The sequence below is a fragment of the Nelumbo nucifera genome, chromosome 8, assembly GCF_055504915.1.
Source record: "Nelumbo nucifera cultivar China Antique chromosome 8, China Antique-T2T, whole genome shotgun sequence".
Lineage (NCBI taxonomy): Eukaryota > Viridiplantae > Streptophyta > Magnoliopsida > Proteales > Nelumbonaceae > Nelumbo > Nelumbo nucifera.
Window position 1 is genome coordinate 23,269,461 of NC_142656.1, and position 11,682 is coordinate 23,281,142.

Consider the following 11,682-nt stretch of genomic DNA (forward strand, 5'->3'; position numbering starts at 1 on the left):
TTTGTATTTTACCAATTTGCATATAAGAATGAAAAGAACAAGTATGATATCTACTTAATGCGGCAGCGCTAAAAATACAAGGTTGGAATTCCTCTAAAATTCATTGCTTCAAACAGTTCGAAAGCATTTGATGAAGTTCAGCTTACTACAAACAGGAGAGCTGTCGAGGTCCAGTTCAATAGTAATGGAGTTCAAATAACGGCAAACTAAGAACCCGAGAAGAAATTAAATGAGGAAAAACGAAATACAATAAATTAGAAAATAATTTAGCCTCATTACACAGGGAAAAAGAAAGAATGAACTTTCTGAAACTAAGCCAAATCAGGGGTTTTACAATGGAAGTTGGATAAGCCCTTTATGATAATGACGCTGTTCGGTAGTAAATAGGGGTTTCGCACATACAGGAAAGAGCAAACCAGAGGTGGAGGGGTTTTATACGAACAGAAACTGACCTTCAAGATAGAAGCCGACGTTGAGCTTAATGTTTTCAAAATCTCTGGTAATAGCTGTTAGGAGGGAGGGTTGAGATAAAGAGAGTTTCAAAAGAGCCGGCTCTGAAAGAGCGTTCAGTTCAAAGATGGATCATCGACGACGAAACAGAAGCTGCCCGTGCCGCCGTACGCCCCGAATCTTCTGCGATGTAACTGCCATGTGAGAATTACCTGAGCATGAAATGGTAGAGGTTGGGCCTCCGGGCCTAGGTTAAGCTCCTTAAACTATACAAGCCCAGCCCGGCCCATGATCATCTTGTCATATACGGTATACCCCTCAAAGGTCAAAGCTACATTTGCAATAGGTCAAAACTCCAATTCTCCAAAAATACTCTAAATAGCTTCCAAAAAATTTTGGCTAAAATTTTGAAGATTCCAATTCAAGCAAAATTAGATATTTATTTGGGTTTGGGGTCCCCTATAATAAATGGCAAAGTTACAAAGAACACATTCTTGAATATGAAGGAAAAGGTTAACAATAAGCTAGCAAGTTGGAAGAGGAACACTCTCTCCTTGGCAGGTAGATTAACACTTTTGAATGCTATTACAAATATGATGCATCAATTCCTTATGAGATCGTTCAAACTTCCCCAAAACATCATAGATTAATTAGATAAAAGTCGAAGAGACTTCCTATAGACAAATTCCAATTAAAGAAAGCCGATCCATTTGATTGGTTGGAAAAGGGTATGCACTCCAAAATGCTAGGGGGGCTAGGGCTAAAGACTCTTCAATGGGTCAATGAGGCTAACTTAACTAAGTTGGGTTGGAAAATTTTAGTTGAGAGTGATAATCTCTGGATTAAGGCTATTAAAGCAAAGTATTTTTGGAATGTAAAAGAGAAGAAAGGCATATCTTGGACATGAAGAGGAATCCTTAAGGGTAGAGATCTTCTAAATAAGAGATTAGGTTGGGAAATAGATAATGGAAAATCTATAAGATTCTGGAAGGATAGATGGGATATAGATGTTCCCTTGGATCAAATCATCCCCCAGATAGGATTGATAATGATAATCTCCTTATTAGTGAGGTTATAGATTAGAATAGGAAAGTATGGATGGGAAATAAAATATGTAACCTAATCCCTTTAAATATTTAGGGGGAAAATAAAATCAATTTTTATCCCTTTTGACCAAAATGGATAAAATTCTTTGGAGACTAAACTCTAACGGAAAGTTCTCAATCAAGTCAGATTATAACTTGAAATGTAGCATGTTTTTACATGAAGGGATGACCATGAAGTGGAATTTGAATGTTTGGAAGTTAAACTACCCCCCTAAATTGAAGGTATTCCTTTATATTCTTCTTAATAAAAGACTCCCAACAAAAAATTCACCTTCGGAATAGAGGACTTAATGTTGATGGAGGTTATAGTTTTTTGCAGGAAAAATGAGGACTTAGATCATATATTTAAAAATTGTATAGTAGCAAAACAAATTTGGGGTGTGATTAATCCCACTGTTAAAGGGCCAAAAAATTTAGATTCTTCTCTTGAGGAGTGGTGGATGAAATTTTGTAAGAACTTGATTGGAGAATGCAATGAGAGGGAAAAGTGTGTTTTCATACTATGGAATACCCGAAAAAGTAAAAACGAGAAAACTTTGAACAATGTGTCAACCCCTATCCAAGTGGTGATACATAGAACTCAATCATCTTACATGGAAACATTTGAAGTTAGCATGAAACCCACTAAAGACAATCAACAAAAGATGTGGAAGTATATCTTGTGGCAACCTCCAAAAATTAGAAACATCAAAATTTGCGGTCATTGCAAGAAATTTTTTGGAAGAGTGGTAAATTACAAAACCTATCAAACAGCGAGCTGGCTTACCAATCAAACTCTTTCTTCACGTCAAGGATCTGTTTGTCTCAATCTTAGTAAGCTTCCTTGGAATTTAGCTTTTATTTGTTTCTCTAATTTGTGGGGATGTGATACCCTTTGTCTTATGTAACCCTTCTTGGTTTTGTAAAAAAAAGGCTACATTTTCAATTAAGGGAAATCTTTTTAAAAGAAATATTGTTCAATCCCATTGTTGTTTTAGATGTGAGAGTAGTAATGAAACTCTTGTCCATGCTTCATTTTTCTATGATAGGGTCAAATGCATATGGTTTTAGGTTGGGCCTAAGAACTGATTTTTAAACAATTTGAACTTTCAAAAAGTGTGACTTTAGTCCAGCTTCTATTATTCCGTCATTTGTAGACTTTTAATGTGGGTTGTTTCATCTAGCACAACATAAATTGTAGGCAGCTTGAACGCCATCCATGCCGTGCTATGTTGGGCCTCGGCCTTGGTGGGTCGTGCTTGGGTAGCACGATCCCCCTCCTTAGATTAGGCCTGGTTCCTAGTTGTGCTAGGTTGTGTCGGGCTAAGCCTAGGGAACCAGGCTATGGCAGGTCAACTCAGGTCGGGCCTACTTTATTTGATCATTCATGCTACTTTCTTCCTCTTCCTTGTTTTAGGTTAAATGCCATGTAGTCACAAGTGATTCCTTCAATGCACCAACATGCACCATCCATCATGCCCTTATCATGCCTTCAAAGCATCATTGTGTGTGTGTCATGGGTGGGCTATCTATGTATTTGTATGGGCAGGGGGAATGCCAATGACATTATTGTAATTATTTAATATGATTTGTCACCATTTTGATGTTTCTTTCTGTCACTCCCCCAAAAGCTTAATTCACTCTTTGGACTAATGTGTGTGCCTTTTGTGTGTTGTTGCTTGCATTCGTAGGCTTACTCGACTCAATCGAACACCGCACAAAGCCTCATCGACTATCCCCATGACAGTTGGTACCAAAACCGGTTGCTCTTCAACACATTGTGACCCTTGCACAACGACACTAGTGGTGGCACAATGAAGTATAGTCGAGAACTCACCAATGAGATACAACATGGCCTTACCCAGGCCCAAGAGACTGATGAGGCACCAAGCAATGAAGCCATTGTAGAGAAGGCCCCAAAGGGCCACATATCCAAATCAAGCAAGCATGATAAATTGGTTAACAAGCTTGCTGCCTTTGACGCCTGCATCCTTCATTGTGAGTTTACAGTTTAGGAAATGTGTAATCGTGTAGAAGAAATCCACCTTAATGTTGAGACTATCGAGAGCTCCATGGTGGAGCTAGAACTACGCTTGAATGGCATCTTAAACGATGTCCAAGACATATTAAATGGCACCCTCAAGGAAGTTCTTGACACATCATCCCAACAAGAAGGGAACTCCCGACAATTCAGCATACAAGACCAACTTGATGAGATGAAAGCTAAGTGGTCAACATGGAAGGGAGCCATGCCTACTCCTATAGCCATTCAAGCACAATTAGAAGAAATCAAGAAAGAGAGGGTGGCCATGAAAGCTCCCATGGCCACTCCTATGGACTTCCAGGCACAACTAGATGACATAAGAGGAGATATGACACTCCTAAAGAGAGCAATGGCCAATACTCCTAGCCCCTCCACAACATTGGGCCTTGCTTGCGTGAAGATTCAAGAGCCCACACCCTATGCCAGTTCCCGAGATGCTCAAGAACTTGACAACTTCTTGTGGCAAATGGAGCAATATTGCCTTGTTATTGGCATTAATGATGATACGGCTCAAGTTCGTACTATAACCATGTATTTGACTGATATTGTTATTTTGTAGTGGCGTAGGTGATGCCAAGACATTGAATGAGGCATGTGTACCATTAACTCATGGGCTGATTTCAAGAGAGAACTGAAGCGGCAATTTTATCCAGAGAACATTGAGTACCTAACCTGAAAAAAGTTGAAGAGACTCAAGCACAGAGACTCATTCCATGAATACGTCAGAGAGTTTTCAGCCCTTACCCTGGAGATCTCGGACATGTCCGACAAGGATTTATTATTCAACTTCATGGATGGACTGAAGCTATGGACAGAATTGGAGCTCCAACGCCGTAACCTTGCCACCGCAATGGTTGTGGTAGAGCAACTCACCGAGATAAGCTTGTCAAACAAAGAAGTCCCCAAGCCAACTAGCCTACGTGCCTTGAACTCGAGTGGGGGAGCAAATCAATCATGCCCTCCTCATGACAACTCAAACTTCAATAATCCAGCCAGCCAAGACTATAGGAAAAAGCCACAAGAAGATCAAGGTCACCAACACAACTACATGCCTAGAACCACTGGACCCGCCCCCATGTTCTTTCTTTATCTATGGAGAAAAGCATTATGTTCGTGACTGCCCAACAAGGAAGAAGATCAATGACCTTGTTACCAAGCTCAATGATAATGAGGAAAAATCTGAGTAGGCGCCAAGAGTGGGCACCCATTAACTTTTTAACACCATGGTGAAGAAAGAGGTCAATCCTAAACGGCCTAAGAAAGCCCAAAAGGGGCTGAATATGTAGACATTATCCTTGGTGGAAAGTCGACTCAGGCCCTCATTGATATAGGGGCCTCCCATAGCTTCATTTTGGTCATCGAGGCCAGGCGACTTAACCTGAACATTGCCAAGGAGACAAGGTGGCTCAAGGCTGTAAACTCTGGTGCCAAGGCTATTAAAGGCATGGCCTGTGGGGTTGATCTCCAAGTTGTACCTTGGACAAGCAAAATTAAGTTATCAGTGGTACCTTAGATGATTTTCAAGTTGTTTTGGAATAGATTTCTTGATGTAGGCGAAAGCAGCCCTCATGCCTCACATCAATACATTATGCATCTTAGTCAAATGCCCCCCATGCAGGGTACTAGTCCTGACTTTCACTAGGGTCCATAGGAAGCAAGTATTATCATTACAACTTTTCCATGATGAAGCCCTATTCGAAGCCAACAAGTATGCAACAGAGAAGACCTCCACACCCACAACTGAAGAAGCCACTTCTAAAGCTAACATCGATGCCAGCATGAAACATTAGCCCATTGAGCCGTCCCCAACACTCCAGTAGCAACGTTCACACCCACCATCAGCCATCAAGCAAAGAAGAAGACCCAAGGGGAAAGTAAGTACCACCCAAGCCATTTAGGGACCACTTTCGTGCCATTCTTTAAGCCAAACCACATAGTAGCCCTATGAGTAGTCACCCTTGGGAAAAAAATCATGGGACCCAATTCCCCAATAATCCAAAACATCATTCTAACCTTGACCTGCCCACCTATAACAAAGATGAACCATCCATTGTCATACCTTGAGGTAGTTAGGAAAGGACTTAGCCATAGGATTCCCAAACACAAGCCACTTCAACCAAACCACCCAAGTACATACCTAGGCCTTAGACGCCAGCATGTTTGTGGAAGAGTCGAAGAATCCTCCTTTCATTCCAGCAACTCCAAGGGACCAATTGAAGCTGATCTCTGAGGACGTAGATCGAATTGTGTGGGAGAAACTGTAACAAGTGACTCTTTCACCGTGCTAACATGCACCATCCACCGTGCCTTCAACATGCCTTTGGAATGTCATTATGTGTGTCATGGGTGGGCTATCTATGTATTTTGTGTGGACGAGGGGAATGTCAATGGCATTATTGTAAATACTTAATATGATTTTTCACCATTTTGATGTTTTTTTCTGTCACTCCCCCAAAAGCTTAACTTAATCTTTGAGATGAGGTAGGTAGTTAAGTGGTGCCAATATCATGTAAAGGTTAAGCACAAGGTCCCCTCAACACAAACTTGTGTGCTTGTGCTTGCCAATATTTAATGCAATATAAAGTGCCTTTTTACTAATTTATGTTCCTTCTTGTTGCTTTTTGTGTGTTATTGCTTGCATTCATAGGCTTACTCGACCCAATCAAGCACTGCACGAGGCCTTGTTGACTAGTCCCATGACAATGTGTTTAAACAAATGGCTAGTGCCACCATTATCGTTCCAGTAACTGAAATCATGTCTAATTGCAAGTTGCTCTTCTTCCCTTTCTAAAGATTTCCACAGTTTCAAACATAGTCCAGAATTCGCTCCTTCTGTTCCTATTGTGGGACCTGGTATTATTGAATTGGATTTCATCAACAAAAGGAAATGGATTTCAGGAAAAGTTGGCCATTATAGAGAGTGATAGAGTATATGAGTATGTAAGAGAGCATGAGAGTTGTTGTGGTGAGAATGAGAGAGAGTAGGGATTATAGGAATTAGGGGACTAATTTGGCCAAAATACACTCCAAAACTAGTTGTTTATGGTAGCTATTAAGGCCTTAAGGGGCATTTAAGTCATTTATGCCCCACCATGATCCAAAATACATAAATGCCCCTAGTGGCAGTTTATAGTTATTGAGGCAAGTTGCATGGCCCGCACTCGTGTCATTTTGGTATCCATGTCAGGCTGGTCCTATGGGTAGTGTCGAGTCGAGTTGTGCCTAGGAGGCTTGGTCTCCTCCGTAGCCTAGGCTCGACATAGCATGGTATTGTAGCGACCGTGTTGTGCCAAACACGACCCTTGTCGTGTTGGGCCGTGCTAGTCCAACCCACATTACAACTCTAGTTATTTGATGTATGTGATGATGTCATGTACAATTTAGAACATTTTAAAATCCCAAAACTACCCTTCAAAAGAAAACATTGTTCATTGTTTCCTTCCTCAAGGCTAAATTAGAGCAATGGAACTAGGGCAATGTCTTTCTCTATATTTCAACATGTTCCATAATAGAAGCCAATTTCAGTGTTCAAATTAGTACCCTATACTTTAGGGGTACTCTTACTTGAATACTTGTGTCATTGCAATATCTAAACTCCTGAAAATTACTAGTTTAGTCCCCTATTGTTAGTTTGTTAATGAATATTTTAGTGTAGAAATAAAATTACCAAACTACCCTTTACATCAATAATTTCCACCATTATTTTCAAATTTTCAATCATGGTTTCCATCATTACATTAGAAGCTAGAATGCAAACCAAATTCCCCAACCATGATATGATGAACGCATTGTCGTTTCCCTTCGCTCGTACGTTATCTATGCACTAAGAGCTTCTTCTTCTTCTTCTAAATTTGTTAATGCACGTATACAGCTATAGAGTGGCATTCACCTTAAAGCATAAAATCCTCAATAACTCTGAGAGAGCATGGGTAGAAGTTTCTACAATTGCATCATGACCGAATTGGGCAAAGCATCATTTGCATGCAAATTTTTGTCATGTTCAAGCAATAGGGCCTCCACTAATGACTTCAAGAACATCAAGCAATGGCCTAAAAGATTGGAAAAAACTATAAGCACATGGAATAATAAGGCCTAAGTTAACGGATGATGTTATCTCTCATCACAAAATTTTTTATTTGTTAATGGCCATATAAGAAGAAGAAGGAAGGAAGAAGGAAAGAAAGAAAGATAATTGTTATTCTGATTCAATCTCAAGGAAGAAGACGATAAACAATGCCTTCTTTTTGAAGGGTAGTTTTGACATTTTTAAGAGTGTTAAATTGCATATGTCATCACGTGATACAAATAACTAACATACTATTAATAGCAGGGACTGAATTAACAATTTTTTAGAGTTTATGTACTATAGTGGCACGATTTAAAGTTTGAGTACTAAAGTGAGATTGCCCCCAAAGTATAGGACACTAACTAACAATGTAAACAAAAAACCAGTTTGAGTGCAAGTCAACGAACTAAACCTAATTAGACATCAAAGGTGCCATATGGACTCTCAATTCATAAAATATGTGATCACAACAAATTTCTAAGACAACCCAAGAAATCCAAGGCCAAAATCAATAAAAAACAATCGATTCTACACCTCATAAATCAAACTAGATTCAGATACGAAATTTGTTAATACAAACAAGAACTAGATGAAACAAAAACTTGTCTTCTAACTTACCCAATTGATCGTTGTGAGCTAAGCATTTCGATTTAAATGGGAGGAAATAAAAACAAAATAAAACCTGAGCTATCCTGGGCAGCAATTCTTGCACCAACAGCAAACCAAAAACCTTGTATTGTCCTCATGAATGGCGTTTGAGACCACATGACCATACCCGCATGAAGAAAATGATTTGATAAACAATAAAGAACGAGATGCCTCAAGTCTCACCTGATCATTGGTTATGAAATAATGACTTGGTTAAATGGTGTTGAACCAAGTTGACTTGAGGTTAGAATCGGAGGTTATTTGAAGCTATCTAAGTTCTAAGCAAAATCAAATTTCCTATGTAAGTTACAGCTTGCCTTCAAGTGGCATTATGTACTATAGTAGTAGGTCTTTTATACTTATACATTGTTAATGTTTTTTTTCATCATTTAAATCGTTGAATACTATGCTTTTCTTGGCTATCTCCACCTATGTTGGAATCGTTTGAGTCACTAGAGAAGTTGCAACCTCACTTAAATAAGGGATGGAGAAGAGGTAGGAGAGAATGTGTGCTTTGATCTATTTTCATCTCCGTTCAACTCACTTTAGGTCATCGGAGTAGCAAGTGGGTCAAGCAAATAATAGGAGAGCACATTTCTTGTGGTCTCCAGTACTCTCTTGCACTATCATCTTTGAAATTTTTATTTGTTAATAGTCATAGAAGAAGAAGAAGAAGAAGAAGAAGAAGAAGCAAATGAGTAATTTAGGGTAAATTGTATTTGTGCTCTTTTCAAACTAAGCCTTAATAACTTTCTTAGTGTTGGACTAAAAAGGCACTTCCAAAAGTTCAAGTACTAAAGTAAGACCACCCCAAAGTATAAGGTACTAATATACAATTTACCCTATTTTAGAGGCTAGCGAGGCTCTAGCAAAGATAATTGCTATTTGTTTTTTGGGAAGTTTGTAAGGATGTAAATGATTTCTATTTTAAAACTAAAAATGATAATACTTATATGGCCATTCATGGAATTGCTAGGTTGATAGCAAAGATATTTGTGCCCTTACATTAGGGGTGGGAAAGCTCCTCTAATAAAGGTAGAGATCATAGAAGCAAGTTTGGACTAGAACTCTGAAGCTAAACACGGATGGTAGATTTTTGTCTCCCTATAAAGCATTGTTCAAACTTTTGGCAAGAGACAATGAAAGTATTTTATTGGTGGGTTGGATGCAAGTTTAATGTTGCTCTTTCTCCATTATTGGCTGAAGCTCTTGCACTTTTTAAAGCAGTGAAGATGATTAGAAGACTTGGCATTTCATGTTTGGAAGCAGAAATGGATTGCCTCCAGTTGATTTCTTTTTTTAATGGTACGGTGGATAACTGTCATCAAGATTTAGGCTTTATCAAGGAGGATTTTTTGAAGGTGTGACGGTTTGAAAGTTGGGTTCAAGTAGATTCCACGGGAAGCCAATGTTGCACCTCATAGGTTGTCTTAGTGTGGTTATGTTTCAACCTGCTGGATGGTTGATAGTTTCCCTTTTTGTGTTTTTTGTTTATTGTGTCTTTTTTAGGCTAATGTTATTTTCTATTTTTTCTTTGGTTTTCAATAGGTTTTGTTTGGCTGTATTGTTTATATTACTCTCTTGTTGCTGGCCTTTAGTTGTTTACCCTTTGGTCGATCTATTGTTGTCTCAATTTGTGTTTTGCTTGTAGTCTCTTATCTTTTTTTAAATGAAGCTATTTTTCTACCCAAAAGAAAAAACAAAAATATGAACCCTCTTGGGAGGGTTTCAACTACTTTCACTAAGATGCTTTGAAGAAGCGACCAAAATTAGCTTCATTAGAAAGTCAATTTCTCAACTCAATGTAAGCATTTTTTGGGGTTTTCACCACACATAGCTTCAGTCCTAGACCTGTTCATGGGCCGAGTGGCCCGACGGGGGGATGGGCTTGAACATGCAAATGAGCCCGCAGGTTTAACCTCGGGCCAAAAAGCCTGGCCCGCAATAAATTCAAGCCGGGCTCGAGATTTGCCAAAATAGCCCAGCCCGGCCCGACCTATAGACTAAACTTAAAAAACCCTAAGCCGAACCTCTCTTCTCTTTCACCTCTTTCCCCTTAGCCGAACCTCTCTTCTCTTCACATCCTCCTCAGTCCTCACACTCTCAAGCAACCACACAACCAGCGAGGCGGCGAACATTCACCGGTGCAACAATTCCGGTAGTGAGTCCTCTCCTTCTCTCTCTCTCTCTCTCTCTCTCTCTCTCTCTTTCTCTCTCTTTCTTTCTCTCTCTCGTTCCTCTTCTCACTTCTCTTTCAAATCTCAAACACCGGCGAGACGGCGAATATAGGCACCGGCGGCGGCGGTGAGTTCTCTCTCTCTCTCTCTAACGTGAACTGACACACTTTTCACTATTAAAATCGCAGCTCACCGCGAACTCAGCTCCAGCGAACATAGTCACCGGCGGTGAGTAAAAGCCCGGGCTTGGGCTTCGGGCTTTTTATCAAGGCCGGGCTCGGGCCCAAGTTGTAGGTCCGTTGGTCGGGCCAGACTCGGGCTTGGGCCTAACAAATTTCTCATGAAGAGTAAACGCCCGGCCCGACCCATGAACAGGTCTAAGCTTCACAACTTTATATGTAAAGCCTATGTTGCATCAAAAGTTGTGTGAAAGCATTCCCAAATGGGCACTAAGCCACATTGAAAAGAGTATAGATATCTTGGCATCCAATCACACATTAGGAATACCATTTAATTCATGAGAAGCTATGTACAAATAGATGTTATGCTCTTTGGGTGTGTACATGGGTTTGCTTTCATGAGATCCTATTTTCCATTGAAGAAGCTATAGGAACTAGCTTCACCAAAAAGTCAAGCTCAATGGAAGTATTCTAAGCTTTCCATGTGGGATCATCTCGCAAAGTTTTTAGGATTTTTTATGTGGGCCCAACTTTGCAAAGCCAAAAGCCATTGCATGAAATCCCTATCAATCAGGTACTATTTCTCTTAACATGCTTCTTCAAAGTAAAAATTGTTACTGAAAACATGATACCAGGAAAAACTTATAACCAATCAGTAGGTATCATAAAAGTAATAGCCAATACTCTAGCAACCTAATAGTAGTCCAGATGGTTGTACAGAAGCCTATGGGATCAAATCCACAGAACCATAGGCTCTTTACACACAATCCAATTTGGTTCGGTTTGGAAAATATCTTAAACCAAAGTATTTTTTTATGAGCAACCTAATAGTAGTCCAGATGGTTGTACAGAAGCCTATGGGATCAAATCCACAGAACCATAGGCTCTTTACACACAATCCAATTTGGTTCGGTTTGGAAAATATCTTAAATCAAAGTATTTTTTTATGATTTGACTCAGTTTCTAATAAGGTTTAGGCCATTTTATTGTGGTGGAATTTAGAAAGTTAAGACTAGACCAAATTGCCATTTTT

The 11,682-nt window shown here is 39.6% G+C and overlaps 1 protein-coding gene across 5 annotated transcripts in view; it reads right to left on the reverse strand.

The window, feature by feature from the left end:
- Positions 1–794, reverse strand: part of LOC104609135 (basal transcription factor complex subunit-like protein) — a 30,241-nt gene extending 29,447 nt beyond the window's left edge. For all 5 annotated transcript variants that reach the window (XR_016079509.1, XR_016079507.1, XR_016079508.1 and 2 more), the window contains exon 1: positions 453–794. The gene's annotated coding sequence lies outside the window, so the exon portion shown is untranslated. The remainder of the gene's footprint in view (positions 1–452) is intronic.
- Between the last annotated feature and the right edge of the window lie 10,888 nt (positions 795–11,682).